Genomic DNA, 16,750 nt, shown 5'->3' on the forward strand with positions numbered 1-16,750 from the left:
ACTGCAACCTCCGCCTTCAGATTTCAAGCAATTCTCCTGCATCAGCCTCCAGAGTAGGAGGTTTATCAAAGGATAACTTGAAGCCAGGAGCTAGAGCCTAGACTGGGCAACATAGCCATACCCTGTCTATAAGAAAAAATTTAAAAAAAATTAGCTAGGTGTGATGGCATAAGCCTCTAGTCCTTATTACTTCGGAAGCTAAAATGGGAGGATTACTTGAGCCCTGGAATTCAAGGCTGCGGTGAGCTATGATTGTGTCACTGCACTCCAGAAGGAGAATTTCTCTAGAATAAATAAATAAATGTGCACTTAGATGAATGTGTGTGTCTTGGAAGAAACTCAATAAACAGTATTAAGTGAATCTTAGTTCATTTCTATTATATGTTTACCCTGATAAAATTGATGTTAGATATGCATCATTCAGGCAGTGGTTTTTATAATGATAGTGTGAGGCTAATTTAATCAGTGGTGCAAAAGTGTGTGCTAAATATTGGATAAACATAATTGTCTCTGTCTCCACCTTTCTTGATACCCTAAATACCCCTAAAGAGGTGGGTGTGGTCTTCAACCATTCGTATAAAAGGGTGTAGGGCCAGGCATGGTGGCTCACGCCTGTAACCCAGCACTTTGAGAGGCCAAGGTGGGCAGATCACAAGGTCAGGAGTTTGAAACCAGCCTGGCCAATATGGTGAAGCCCTGTCTCTACTAAAGATTACAAAAAAAAAAAAAAAAAAAAAAATTAGCAGAGCGTGGTGGTGCACACCTGTAATCCCAGCTACTCGGGAGGCTGAGGCAGGAGAATGGCTTGAACCCAGGAAGTGGAAGTTGCAGTGAGCCCAGATTGAGCCATTGCCCTCCAGCCTGGGTGACAAGGTGAGACTCCTGTTTCACAGGGTGAAACACCGCGTGTTCTCACTCATAGGTGGGAATTGAACAATGAGAATACTTGGATACAGTGTGGGGAACACCACACACCAGGATCTGTCATGGGTCGGGGGAGGGAAGAGGGATAGCATTAGGAGATATACCTAATGTAAATGACGAGTTAACGGGTGCAGCACACCAACATGGCACATGTATACATATGTAACATAAAAAAAAAAAAAAAGGATATAGAAGGGACAAGCCCATTTTTCTCCAGAGGATAAGGATAGCACTTAGAGTTAACTGCATTCAGCTGACCTCCAACAGCTAGTACTCAGTGAATGAGCTCCTGATCTTGAGGAGTACCTAACAGAATTTTTTTTTGAAGAATCACTGTGGAAAACATTCATAGAACCCTGAGGTGAGTGCAAATTATATGAAGAAAATAATTTCATTCTTCCTTTACAAAATAATAAATTAGAGTGTTAAAAAATGCCTAATTAACTTAAACCTATTTAATGCTATTATTTGTAACTCACATTGCTATATATTTTATAACATGAGGTTATTGTTGTTATTTAGTGTATTCCGTAATTGTTCAATACATTTTTGAAGAATTTTAAATATCTAGTGTTTGTTGCAATAGATTTGTATGCATCATGAATATATCGAATTCACATTATAAAGCATTTATATGTAGGCAAGTATATATATGTATGTGAGTGTGTGTGAGTGTGTATTACATGTATTAATATTGGTACATTGAATTAATTAAAAAGAGATAATTACTGAATACTGTAAACATTGTGCTTTCATAACCTTAAGCTTTTAGACTTGATTTTAAATTACTAAGGCAATGATGAGATTAAAATGGTGATACTAAAGGAAATAAGAAGGCTCTCCAAAATATCCTAGCTTAGAAATCAAAACACAATTGTTGAACAGATAAATGTACAAGGCATAATTTTATACGTGATATTGGTTAACATTTAATTGTGGCTTAAATCAGATTAAACTATGAAAAATTCCTGAAAATAACTCTGATGACCTCTGAAAAATATTTAGGACTCTAAGATTTTCACTTTTTACACTTAAATTCAGGGGTGTTTTTAAGTAAAAAAGAGTAAGGTAAAGGACTTCAAACTACCAGAGCAAAGATTACAGTTTGTATTAGCCAGGGTTCTCCAGAGAGACGGAATCATAGGATGTATATGTAACTGTATATATATACACACACAAGTAGAAAATACTTACCATTGTGTGAATACTATGCAGCCATAAAAAAGAATGAGCTCATGTCCTTTGTAGGGACATGGATGAAGCTGGAAACCATCATTCTAAGCAAACTATCACAAGGACAGAAAACCAAACACCCCATATTCTCACTCATAGGTGGGAATTGCACAATGAGAATACTTGGACACAGTGTGGGGAACACCACACACCAGGATCTGTCATGGGTTGGGGGAGGGAAGAGGGATAGCATTAGGAGATATACCTAATGTAAATGACGACTTAACGGGTGCAGCACACCAACATGGCACATGTATACATATGTAACAAACCTGCACGTTGTGCACATGTACCCTAGAATTTAAAGTATAATAAACAAACAAATAAATAAATAAATAAAAGAAAATACTTACCATTGTGTTACAATTGCCTATCGTATACCGTACGGCACATGCTGCACAGGTTTTTAGACTAGGAACAATAGGCTATACTGTATACTATAGGTGTGTAGTAGGCTATACCATCCACGTTTGTGTAAGTGTAATTTACGATGTTCAAACAATTAACAAAACTGCCAAATGCATTTCTCTGATCATATATCTGTCCCCACTCTACACATGACTTTACAAGGGGGGAAGTCTACTAGGGGAATTGGTTCCCTTGATTATGGAGTCTGAGAAATTGAATATAGGCTGTCATTAAACTAGTGTCCTGGGGATACCAATATTCTGGCTGAGTTAGAATAAGCCTCAGGAGAGAGAGAAAAGTGTCTTCTCTCTGCCCTTTTTCTTCTATCTGAGCTACCAGCTGAGTGGATGGTATCCACCCACATTGAGGGCTGCTGTTCCCCACTCAGCTCGCCAACTCCTATGCCTCTCTGGAAACACCTTCACAGACTCACCCAGAAATCATGCTTCACCAAATCTCCATGTACTAGTTAATCCAGTCAAGTTGACACATAAAATTAACCATAATACCATAGAAATATAATTATGCATATTTCAGGTTTAAAAAACTGACCAAATGTCAGTTCAGCATTTGAGTAGCCCAAGGAAGAGGTTAATTTAATCCATTTAAAAAAACCCATATATTTTATTACTTATTTTCTCTCCTAGTGAACCTAGATTGGTTTACTGCTGTCTTTTTGTTTATTTGGTCCGTTGGTTTGTTTTGGGGTTGTTTTTGCTTTAAAGAGCTGGGCTTCTGGGTTCCTCTCTCTAGTAATACTTCCTAGAGCCCTCTGACAATCTTCTCATATTTTGTTAGTCAGTGTAGGTTTTCCTACTCCTCTCCCATAGTCATTCAGTAGTTAATTGAAAGAGGAATAGGGACAACCATGATTTATTCCAGACCACTTAAGACTAAAACCCAAGTATCATATCCACATCCAGGGAATAGGTAATTGAATAGATTTGCATTATGTTATGGGTAGAAACTTGGAGTAGAAGGGGTTGTGAGTTATCTCATCAGTAATGTCTGCTGTGAAGCCTGAAGACTCTCCTTGTATATGAATTTTTCATTTTTGTTACAGAGGAAAGTTTGTTCCGCTTTAATGCGCACTGTTGAGAAGAAAATATAGCTATCACATATCACCACATGTTCACAGATTTTCACCAACACAGACCCCGAAATGATGCTGCTCTTTCTTTTTCATGAACATGAATTCTGGAATCTTGCAAGTCTTCCAGAGGGAACTCACTTGCCCCATCTGCATGAACTACTTCATAGACCCAGTCACCATAGACTGTGGGCACACCTTTTGCAGGCCCTGTTTCTACCTCAACTGGCAAGACATCGCACTTCTTGCTCAGTGCTCTGAATGCAGAAAGATAACACAGCAGAAAAACCTCAAAACTGACATTCATGTGAAGAAGATGGCTTCCCTTGCCAAAAAAGCCAGTCTCTGGCAATTCCTGAGCTCTGAGGAGCAAATGTGTGGGACTCACAGGGAGATAAAGAAGATGTTCTGTGATGTGGTCAAGAGCCTGCTCTGTTTGCTGTGCTCCAGCTCTCAGGAGCACCGGGATCACAGACACTGTCCCATTGAGTGGGCTGCTGAGGAACACTGAGTAAGTGATGTCTCTGAAGATCTGCTTCTATACAGGACACATAAAATTCTTGTAAGTCTATTTCCTTGGAGATTGGACGATGCCATCTCTGTGTCCCTTTAAGCATCTCTGTTATGAGCTTCCTTAGCTTTAAACTTCAGATTTGACAAACATGAAGATAAACAAAGCAAATGCCATTTTCTATGGGCTGATTTGTCTCATTCTGGGCCCCTTTGTATATCAAGTGTGAATCATACTTTGTCTTCACTGGTGCTCCAAGTCATGGCTCTTTTGCAGGAGAAGCTTCTAAAGGAAATGCAGTCTTTATGGGAAAAAGCTTGTGAAAATCACAGAAACCTGAATGTGGAAACCACGAGAACCAGATGCTGGAAGGTTAGTCCTGTACTACTTTACCTTCTCCAAGAACTTATGGTGAACATGGGTGACTCTTAAAATAGGAACTTGATCTCGAACCATAATGTTTCTGGAATTCAATAAAAAAGGAAAAAAACAGTTGAGAAAAAGTAACCTAATTTTTTATGTAGGATAGTGCAAGTCTTTCATAGGATTTCTAACCAAACCACAGACGTAACCCAAGCATGCGCATCTGTTTCCATACAAACCTACAGCAATACACCAAAAAATATTGGTTGGTGGCCATTTCACAGTGATCCTCATGGGCTGCCTGGATAAATCTTGGGCACAAGAGTTATTGAGCAGTCATGGAAATTTCAAGTGAAACTTCTGAGGCTGGGTCAGCATGAATTTGAATCCTGGTGGGCAAGCGTATTTGGAAATGTGAGTTAAATTTCAGGCAAAAGGAGGAAAAGTGCAGATTTAGAGAAAGCATGAAATTAAGTATCTCAACTCGTTAGTATTGAATAATGCATATTCAGTATGTGAGAAATGTAGGTTTGTGTCTTGATGAAGACATAAATATGCGAGAAATATGGGAACTAGTATTTAATATCAGGAGAACTTTATGGACTTGAGAAGAATTCTAGAAATGATTTTCTCTTTGTGGATGTTTACTTTGAGGGTATGATATCTAATAATCATTCATTCATTCATTCTAATATTAATTCATTGAAAAATATTTTATGAGTACCTAGTGTATGTCAAATATCAACTTAGGAAATTAAACAGTAAAGAAGAAAGAAAACATACAAATCTTACAATGGAAATAAGAGAAGCAAATGGTCACCATTCAGATATGTGAAATACATGATGTGTTAGAGTGTAGTAGTGTCTTTGGAGAATAATCAAGCAGGAAAGTAGAAAAGGAGAACAGAGAACAGGGACTGGGGATGAGGGTTTGAGTTTTAAATAGGGTGGTCAGAAAAAAGGCTAGTGGAAAAATTCATACTGTATGTATGATGTATACGTACATCCTCCTGTTTGCCTTCCTCTTCTATATATACACAGAGAGAGAGAGAGAGATACACATATATATTCCTCATATATATCCCTATATACACATATACTTGTATACACATGTATACGAGGTGTGTGTGTGTGTGTGTGTGTATATATATATATATCTGTCAGTATATATATGAGAAATACACATATATGTGAAAATAATTCTAGGTGGAGAAAACAGCATGTACAATAGTATTTCACTTGTGTTTATTTTGGGGGGTTGAGGAACCACAAAGAAGCCCATGTTGCAGATTAGGGTGAGTGTGGAAGAGAATGAATGAAACCTTATTAGAATACGTTATGCTGGGTGAAATGCACTGAGCTGACAATGCTAATCTGAGGTCATTTCATCATTTCTCATACAACGTTTTATATAATTTGCCCCAGTTCTCAGAAGTAGAAATAATGGTTTTCTGTCCGGTTAATATAGCTCTATAGTTTAATTCTTAAGCAAAAACTTTGTTTTATTTCTAAAAAGGTGGTTTGGAAGAGAGAAATTCATTTTCACATAACTACCTTAGAAAACTTTTTATCATTTTATCTTTAATCAAGTAAATGTAACTGGGCAAAAACAACTATGTTGATATTAAAGTGGAACAAAATGAGAGGAATAAAATTTTGTAGAATCTGAGAATTGGCAAGACTGAGAATTAAAATATTGGATGTTCAGATTACTAAGAGGAATCAGTGAAATTCAAGAGAAGATAAATAAATAGGTTTCTATTTTGACTAACTAGTTGTCACTGCAGGATTATGTGAGTTTAAGGATAGAAGAAATCAGAACTGAATTTCAGAAGATGCCTGCATTTCTCCATGACGAAGAGCAACATCAGTTGGAGAGGCTGCAAAAGGAGGGCGAAGACATTTTTCAGCAACTCAATGACAGCAAAGCCAGAATTAAACAAAGGAGGAGGAAATTTTAACAGGAATGTATGCGGATCTGAAGCAAATTTGCCATAAAGCAGATGTGGAGCTACTCCAGGTACGGACTGACCATGGGGTATCAGGATGTGAAACATTCACACGCATGGGTGTTTTTCTTCTCTCTCCCCCTTTACTTCCATGATTTGTTTCCAAAATCACATTTCCATAATCAATGCTAGTTTGCTGAGAGGTTATAGACTCTCCTAGTGATTCTACCGGACAAAAGGTCCCTCCTACTTTATTTTTTTAACTCTATTTTTTTAATTTATTTATTCATTCATTTATTTATTTTGTTATACTCTAAGTTCCAGGGTACATGTGCACAATGTGCAGGTTTGTTACTTATGTATACCTCCTCCTTTAACCACCAGCAACAAACCTTTGTGGAATGGTCAAGGTAACAGCCCCCAAAATATTTCCCATCAAAAGTCAATGATATATTTAGGATTTTTGAAAGTATGTAAAATAAGAAGTGATTCATTGACATTTAGGTTAATTTGGAGACACGGCATGATGGAGAAGTTGGGGAATCTAGGTTCGCCTTAGTATTATTTTGGGGTCCACTCATTTTGGTAACAGGGCTTAGGGAAGATGACTGAGTAGCTTCTTGAGGGTTACAGCAGAACATAGACTCTGTGGGCCTCCCCTCCTTTCACTTGTAGAGAGAATGTCTTCAAGACTTAGATTATATGAGAACATTAATTCATGACATATGATAGACTGGGATTTTCATTAGAAAAGAAATAGAAAATGCTTTCCAGGAGGGAAAATTATAGGAAAATAATATCTTCAGAAACTGCCTCCAAATCTCACACTGAACTTAGTGGAAGATGCATCTTGTGGAAAGCACTAAGCCTTTCTATTTTTTTTACAAGCTTTTGGAGACATATTACACAGGTGAGTGTGTACCAAGATTTTAGCAGATGCTCTTTCAGTTTCCACAAATATCAAGCAGGAACTTTGATACTGAAGGTATAATTGATTCAGATATTGATACTACCTTGTCCTGGTTGTACTTTCTCCATCTCCCACCCCATGTGGTCATCTATTTTGTTGCCATACTCAGTGATTTTATTAGACAGTTCAATGAAAGTTCTGCAAAACAAAAAAGGAAAGAAAACAAAAAATAAACATATGAAAGAAGAACAAAGAAAGTGATCATCTCTATTCTTAATTTCCTTTTTATTGCTCAAATGCCTTCATGCCTGAATATTTGAAACAGAAAATGTTGCATTTGCTACATGGTGACCAAGTGAACAAGGGGAAGCCAGAGAGAAAAGGGTAAAGTATTTTAGCAGTGAAAAATGTTGATGATTTCTTGTTTATATTTAATACATGATTCTGAAAAATAGATGAAACAAACTATTCAGAATGTTAGAACTGTGTAGGCCTCCAGAAAAACTCAGCTGTGAAAGGCAGCTCTCCCTGCCTGGAGCAAGTTTCAACACCCTGACCTTGAAAAGGAAGCAACAGATGCAGTGGTCTTCAAATAACGCCACTTTCCCAGACAGTGATTTCAGGGCAGCCTAGTGTGGTCTGGAATCAGAATTTCATTTTTGAATATTCTCCCAGCCTTAAGACTAATGATCCTTACTAATTTGGAGCAATAAGAAGAAAGATCAGATTGAATCCTCACTCAGATAGACTTTTCCATCCTGCTTGAAAATCAGGAATTGTGAATAAGAATAAACTTGAGAAAGAAAATGATAATTTTGGAATTAGCAAATGTGTAGGTTAAAGGAACCCACACATTAATGTCTTTTAAATAAAAGTAGTGATTTTTATGTACTTTTTGGCTGTAGATGTGGTAACTGCATCTTTCTCCTTGCAGGTATGAGTCCCTGCTGCTGCAAGTGCTCCAGCCTGTGAATCCAGAGCTCAGTGCAGGGCCCATCACTGGACTGCTGGACAGGCTCAATGGATTCAGAGGTGAGTGTCAGCCCATTGGTGGAATTCCCTCAATGTATTATTGCTTGTTACAGTCGTATGGGTAGTAGTTTACCCTTCATCAAATTTTTATTTCTTTTCAGAAGTAAGTGAACAATATGACTATGGAACCCTTTTATATCTGTTTCTATTTATAGTCCAATTTATAACATGAAGAGAAAAACAGTGAAAAACAAATATGTTCTGGGCTCACATGTATTGAGTTATATATTGGGTAAAATGAATGACATAAGAAATGAAAAATTGAATAAATGGAACAATGTTCAAATAGAAGCTTAATTATCCAATGTTACATAAAAATTTTACATTACTGTATTTTATTTGAATTGTTAAAAAACATATCTTTTAAGGAATAGAGTTCACTGGAGTTTGTTGGAGTATTTGTATTTTCTTACAATATATATATTATTCATATAATGTAAAACTTTGACTTACTGTGCAAAAAAAGAAGAAATTATTTTGTAAATAGGAAGTAAAAATAGAAACAATAATTTCAGTTTAGTTACAACATGAAGAGCTATGTGTAAAATCTAAAAATTGGTTTCAATCCACAGCTAGCAGGGAAGACCACAAAGTGACTGGTAAAAGGTTTTTCAAAAATCTGCCTTAAGTTACCATTTATAATGTGGACATATGGACTTTTACACAGTTATTTAGAACAGTGCTTGAGTAAGTGAAAATTCTCACATTGTTGCCAAAATTATATCAGTAGTATTTAAGAACAAGAAATATGAACTTGATAACTAAAGGGCATTCAGGGCATATAATATTTCACTTTCACTCTGTAAATTGGATTAAAAGAGGTTGATCTTACATTTGACTCTCAATTTTTGAGTTTTCAATACATTTTCACTATCTGCTTTTAGGGTTTTGTTTTTCCTCAGAGAATACTAATCATTCTTATAATTTATTAGCTGTTACAATCAAAATTGTCCTCATTCTTGTAACTTCAGATTTCTTGCTAAAGTAAATTCTTGGTAGAACAACTTTTCCCTCAAGAATTCTAATTTCTATTATTTACATGTGTCTATACTTTTATGTTTTACTTTTTGCAGTGGATATTACTCTGCATCATGAAAAAACCAATAGTCGTATCTTCCTGTATGGAGATTTGAGAAGCATGAATGTTGGATGTGACCCTCAAAATGATCCTCATATCACTGCAACACCTGGATGTTTTCTTGTGTGAGGTGCTCAGACTTTCACATCTGGCAAATATTACTGGGAGGTTCATGTGGCGGACTCTTGGAATTGGGCTTTTGGAGTCTGTAACAATTACTGAAAAGAAAAGAGTCAGAATGACAAGACAGATTAAGAGGAGGGACTCTTTCTTCTTGGATGTGTTAAGGAGGACGTTCACTGCAGTCTCTTTACTACCTCCCCACTAATGGTGCTTTATGTCCCAAGACCTACCAGACAAGTAGGAGTATTCCTGGATTGTGAAGGTAGAACCATGAGCTTTGTTGATGTTGGTCAAAGTTCCCTTATATACACCATCCCTAATTGCTCCTTCTCACCTCCTCTCAGGCCCGTCTTTTGCTGTAGTCACTTCCGACCAGAGACAAGTCAGAAATGTGTCTATATGCTGTGGGAACCTGTTTATGCCAGAAAGTTCCCTTTTTTGCACCTCATCAAACAGGACTAATAAGTCATATTTAATGTCTTCAGTTGCATTCTAATGTCATCATAACTCATTTATACTGTTTCTATTAAATATGGTGAAAACACTAACACCATGTGTATTGGTTCTTTATTTAATCATTTTCAGAAAATCATTACCCCTGGTTCATCCCACATCTGATTTCTCAAAAATACTTATCTAATGTGTTCCCATCAGCTCCAAGCCACAGTGTCTGAGGTGTGAACTCCTGATTTGGTCCTAAGTATTTGCCTGCATAGCTGGGACTGCTCTTCCTCTCAGTTTTGCTCTATGTCCATGATTCTCTGCTGTGATATGACTTGTGGGTGTCAGTTTGAGTGCAGACTTTCATGCTTGACCTGGGTGGCACTTTGTGGCATGTGTGATGGTAGATCCTCATCAGAACACAGATTCAGAGTTAGTTCCTCAGAATGAAGATCTCAGTGGAAAGAGCTGTGCCTAAACTTGCCTTATAAAATTTGAGAATCAGTCAATTTATCTGCAGAGAAAGAAATATGACTATAATTTCACATGGAATTGTCTTCATTGAGTAAAGTTCCTTGCCACATTTTAGTTTAGAAGTTGTACACATGAGTAGATGACTATGAAGTAATGGCAACAGTAACAACTAGTTGATAGTATTTCTACATACAGGAAGTAGTATTTTGCCTTTGTGGCAAGAGAGGAGGGGCATTTGCGCAGAGAAGGGCCAAGCACCCACTGACGAGGGATGGGCACCACGATTGGAAATGGTTATGTGGAAATACAAAATAGCAATAGATAATGACCACTTATAATTTATTTACCAACCCCCCAATTTAGTGTGGTATACTTTGTAAGCAAGATCTTGTTTTGTGATTCTTACTGTTGAAATCAAAGAAAGGAAATGATTTTGTATCTGAATTTATGAGAACTAGAGTAGTTGCAGCTAACTTGAGTTTGTGAAAATATCCAGAACCTGAACTGATTCTGTTGAAGCAGGAGGGCATATTAGAGAGGTCACTAAATTCTGCATGAAATCTGGATGGGTGGTTTTGAGCCAAATTTTGTATTTCTTAAGAAGCAGAGTGGCCTCAATTAGCATCAGAGTATCTGAAGAAACAATTACATATCTGGTGTGTTTTTTGTCCTGTGTGAGATACTGTGGAGTGAAGTGGAGCGAGGAACAGAGAAAGAGCACAGCCATCAGCTACCATGATAAGTAGCAGCCTTGATACCAGTGTTCTGTCTGCAGGGCACAGGACTGGTCCTCAACAATGAAATGCTGGCTAACATTAAGTCTGCAATTTGCAAGGAGAGCACCTACATACAAATAAAGAGCCTTTTTACTAAGGATAAGAGGTAATGACAGAAAGAAAATACTTTTCTAGGGAGATTAAGACAGTTCACCGCTAAAATTACTCAAGCAGGAAATAGTGCCGTAATAACCAGCTAATGCTTCTTGTTCCTGTTGGGAAGAGTGTCATTTTCCTAGCACTAGCACCAGAGAAAACCAGAAATATCTGGAGGAGACTGAATAAAAAGTTCTGGGCAACATAGAGAGACCCTATCTCAAAAAAAAAAAAAAAACGATACACAAACAAACAAAAAAACCTGTGCATGCTACTGTGTGGTTCCAGCTACCTGGGGAGGCGGCAGGTGGTTTGGGGAGTTGGAGAGGCTGAGGATCACATGAGACCATGAATTTGAGACTGCAGTGAGCTGTGATCATTCCACTGCATTCCATCCAGGGCAACACAGTAAGACCTTGTCTCAAAAATAAAAGGTCTTTCCCCACATATTGTACTATCAACATTGGACATCATCATTTTTTAATATTTGCCAATTTAAGAATTTAATAATAGTTTTCTTATTGCTTTCTAGAGAAAATGAATACCTCTTCATTAATGTAATGAAAATTCTTAATTTTCAGTAATAGAAAATGTTCTGTAGTTCCTCTTGGAAGTCTAAATCCTAAATTCCATGTCTGAACCAGGAACTTTCCAGTGTTTTCTCCCTGGTTTATTTTTACCAGAGCAGACACGCTGACATTACTCCATGCTCAAGTCTTAAAATCATCTCTTTAAACTTCATGAAATTAATGAGGGGAGAATAGAGAGGGAGAAATGTAAATAAACTAAGCTTGCAGAAGTTTGAGCATTAATCGTTAGGTCAGGTTGCTCTCTGAACTGCCTTCTCATAACCATTTAGTGCCTATTGTCCTAGAATCATGTAGACCCTATATTATAGTTCCCTTTTATTGTTCTGTCCTGCACACTGGTGAAACTACAGACTTTGCTTGTCTGAAGGACCCCATAAGTAATTGACTCACCAAAGAATGCAGTCGCCATATCCTGAGAAGTTTATCCCCCTTTCCCCAAATAATCAACCACCCCAATTTTCCAGCTCCTCACCTTCCAAAATCTCCTCAAAAATCCTAGCCCAGAGTGAAGAATTTGAGGGTCTCCTCCAATCTCCTCACTCAGCACCCTGTAATCGTTAAACATGTTCTCTGTTGTACCTCTGTTGTCTCAGTGTGATTGGTATGTTACCGTACAGCAGCCTGTTACTATACAACCTGTGGGTCCTGTAATAGTGGGACAATTCTAAACTCCAGCCCAGCTTTCTATGTCATGATGAAGGTATATAATATTGTTCAAAGAAGGAAGATAAAATATATTTATTGACAGTATTTTAGCTAGAGTTACACATTTTAAACATTTGGACATTTGTACGTGGGCCTCAATTTATTTTCTTGCTCTGGCTTTACAAGTATGAGAATATGTCTGTGAAAAGATTCTTGCTGAAAGTTTAACAGTCCAAAGGACAAGCTCTGTGGAAGGAGTACTGGTCACTACATGAAACCATTTTTTGACACCCAAATTTATCCAGGTTATTGACTGTTCCCAGGTAAAAATCTTTGATTATTACTTATGTCCTCCTTTTAATACTTAGTTTATACATAGTTTATAAATTGTATTACACCAAAAAGGGTAAAATAGTGAAAATGATAAAGAATATTTTTAAAATAATAACTCACTTCCCAACTCTACCAAAAGTGCTTATTTGTGGGTAGAAGATATGAACAAGAAATGTGATCCAATTGATGGCAACAGGTTTCTTCAGAAAGTGTGAACCTATATGAAGATGTTAGCAAAGGATCCCATAAAACAATGACACTAAGTTATTCACTGCAAGCAATGACAGTAACACAGATTGGAGAATACAGAAGGTCAACAGTAGCCTAAAGCTACATGTCAATGCCTACATCATTCACCTCATTTCATCTCATCATATAGGTAATGTATCAACTCACATCATTATTAGCTGGATGTTCTATAGTCACTTAAATTCAACATGCTCTATCTCATTATTTACTGTGTATCTCTAACCCTGAGGCACAAGGTCATCTTCCCAGGATTTAAGTCACAGTACAGGGAATCACCTTAAATAATCCCCTCTTTTGTCTACCAGAAAAATAAGCCTCTAAGTTATGTTTTTCCTGCTTCACAAATATTTCATGAATGTGTTTTTTCCACTATTGCTTTATTTTGTTTTTCTTAATTCTTGTCTGGATTTCTACAATAGGTGCCTAAATAGCTTTCTGCCTTCAGAATAGCCTCTTTCCAACAAGCCATCTAAATTCACATTCCTCAGTACCATGGTGAGACCACTGGGTCACATCCCTTTGATCCAATTTTACCCAATTTCTGGCAGTTTCTCCAATGCACTCCGCATCCTGTCCTCTCTCATCAATTGCCTGTGTGAGTGTCTGCCAGGAAATCTCTCCCCTCCTGGACAATATAGGTGTCCTTTAAAATACAACCCTTGCACTGTCTGCCCTGGGGCCATGACTGAACTAGCAGCACTTCCTCGGTTCTTCCCTAGTCCCTGTGAGTTAACTACTCATTTTCTGTGCTAGTTATGAAAAAGTTAACTTAAAACATTGCCATGATACTTAAAGTGGACCTTCATTGTTGTTGATGAGTGACAAAGAAGGGTCTGAGTATTTTAGCAAAGAAGTAGGTAAGGAACAAATTATGAGAACATCCAGCAATATGGAAAAAGAGGCAGGTGGAGATTCATAACTCGGGAGCACCCTAGAGCTTTTCTGAGGTATTTGCATACACTGGAATGATGATGGGGGATTTGTCTAGAGTCTGCAATGATTATCCTCCTTATAACAAAGCAGAAAATCTTCCTCAGAATTATCAGTGCTGACATCACTCCTTGTGCAGACCTGTTAAAGGACTCCTGCAACCCAGTTCTGTGAGTCTCAAATGTGCTCCTCCAATAATGCAGTAGAAGACCTGAGATCCCACAGAACAGTATCCTTGAATCTCTGGAGACTTTTAAGGCTCAAGAATATACAGATCCTATGAACTTCATGTTTTCTAAAATCTCAGATTACGTGAAGTGTTTGAACAAATTGAGTTCCAGAGTGATATCCACCACTGAGACAAAAAATCAGTCTCTAGAATTATAATCTCAAAGTCCAGAATGACAAAAAAAAAAAAAAAAATGTTTTTCTTAGAGCCTCCTTGTAATTGTCTTTTATTTTTCTGTAGATATAACTACTAGAGAACAAGCTCTGCCTGACGCCTCTGGCATAGACATATGTCAATTTATTAATTGTAGAAGAAAGAAGTATACTTTTCAGATAAAATGGCTACACAAAACTACCATTTACATGTCTCCTAAATCCAGTACAGAAATGAAGTGCTAGTCAAGAATGTGTCTGAGTTCTGTTAGATTATTTCCTTTCCAGGTTATTCTCCTTGTTAATTTTTACTTTTTGTATTATAGAAGAATCAAAATTGAGTACAAAAAAATATGGCCAGGCTATTGATAAATCACTTGTTTTATGGAAAAGAACCCAAGAAGTTCGAGATTTCTGAATTAATGATTGGGAAGGTTCTTAGTGGTCCCACTTTGATTTTATTTCAATTATAAGTAAGTGTTAAGTGATATTCTAATATAAATTCCAAAAGGTGAAGAGAGTAAATGTATTAAGTATCTCCAGGTGCATCACTAGAATAAGATTATCTTGGTGAAATGGCTAAGAAATCATGCTAAATAGATATAGAAACTCTTCCATCTTCCAAAATCAGAGGCAAACACTAAATGATCACAAAGCAGCTACTTCTTTCTGTCTGCACAAGTAAATCCGAGCTAAATTAGAAAAACAACAGCAATAAAATCTGTCTTGAAATCTGGGAACAAATATGATAATTAAATTCAGGATGCACTGACTGTTACTTAGAGTTTTAGCATCAACAGAAAAGCTCAGGAACAGTAGGTGAAAATGAAAAAGGAGTGCTGGGTTGGAGCCCCAAAGGGAACAACTGTATCATTTCAGATTACTTGGAAAGAAGCAGCTGGTCAGAAGAAGCTGGTGATCAGCTTTCTCTCTGCTAACTCCTAATGTGCTGCATGAAATATGTGGAGGGAGAAGAGAGACAGTTTATTATAGGATCTATGTGGCATGGAGTGAAAGAACAAGAGAACATTTCTGATAAGTGTTTTCAAACTTTGGAGAATCAGTTCTATCTAAATCATCCATTTAAGGTGCTGAAAGACAAGTAAGATGTTTCTTGCCACATGACCTTCAGCTAATCAGGCTTGAGAAAGGAAAACACTGGACACCTTGACAGTGGTGAAAAGTAAGGTCTACTCACTCTTGAATACTAAGACCTGGTGCTAACCTTAAGCAACACCATATATTTTGTTGAGGTTCTGCTTTGCTTCATTGAACACAATCTCTTGGGTTATCTCTGCTGTGCCAGTCATTTAATTTTTCCTTCTGAACCAAATGATAAAAATAAATCAGTTTTTGTGTGTATCCAGCATTCCTGAATATATCTGTCAACTAAGTGTGCCTGCCATCCACCTAAGCTTGAACCAATAGGATGGGAACAAAAGCACTGTGAGAAACACTATGTCCCTTCCTTAAAGCCAAATACCCTCATCCCTCCTATTTTTCTTCCAGCTTTCCTGCTAGATGCGACACAGCAACAAATTGCAGTTTTTCCACACAGAGAGATAAAATTCAGTTGTTGACGATCTCAGTCTTCCCCTTTACCAACTCTTATACTGGTACAAACAGGTGAGAGGAATGCACCCACTGAATCATTTCAAATTTGAGGTCTTTGTTAGAGCAGATAATCCTGTGTCCTAACTAGTTCCATGAGAAGTTTGCACTTAAATTGACTCTGAGAAATAAGACTTCAGGTTTATGGAATGATCACATTATAGATGATATGACTCTCTCTTTTTCTGTCTCACAGAGGAGACATAGCTATTGCATTCTATTATAGAATTTTCCGTTCTGTATCATCTGGATTATTCTTTCAAATGTAAATTAATTTTGTTCTTTCTGCTGCATAAGGGGGTTTATATCACTTTATGCCTACAAGTAATTAAATTCATATTTCAATTTAAATCCTGACAGTCTCCATTATTCTAAGTCCTGTTTCTGTTTCTCTCATCGTTTATTATAGGGATCTTTATCTTCCACTAGTTTATATTTAAAAACCTAAGAAAATTGAAATCAATCTTATTTTTAAAAGTGCCATAATTATTTCATTATTTCATTTTATTTATATACTTATTTATTTATTTTTGAGGCAGAGCCTTACTCTGTGGAACAGACTGGAGTGTAGTAGCATGATCTCTGGTCACTGCAAACTCCACC

At 37.1% G+C, this 16,750-nt stretch overlaps 1 pseudogene; it reads left to right on the forward strand.

Annotated features, from left to right (window-relative positions):
• Positions 1–3,570: 3,570 nt before the first annotated feature.
• On the forward strand, positions 3,571–10,108 carry LOC123568638 (tripartite motif-containing protein 51-like; annotated as a pseudogene).
• The last annotated feature ends 6,642 nt before the right edge of the window (positions 10,109–16,750 follow it).

This window comes from Macaca fascicularis, chromosome 14 (assembly GCF_037993035.2).
Source record: "Macaca fascicularis isolate 582-1 chromosome 14, T2T-MFA8v1.1".
Classification (NCBI taxonomy): Eukaryota; Metazoa; Chordata; class Mammalia; order Primates; family Cercopithecidae; genus Macaca; species Macaca fascicularis.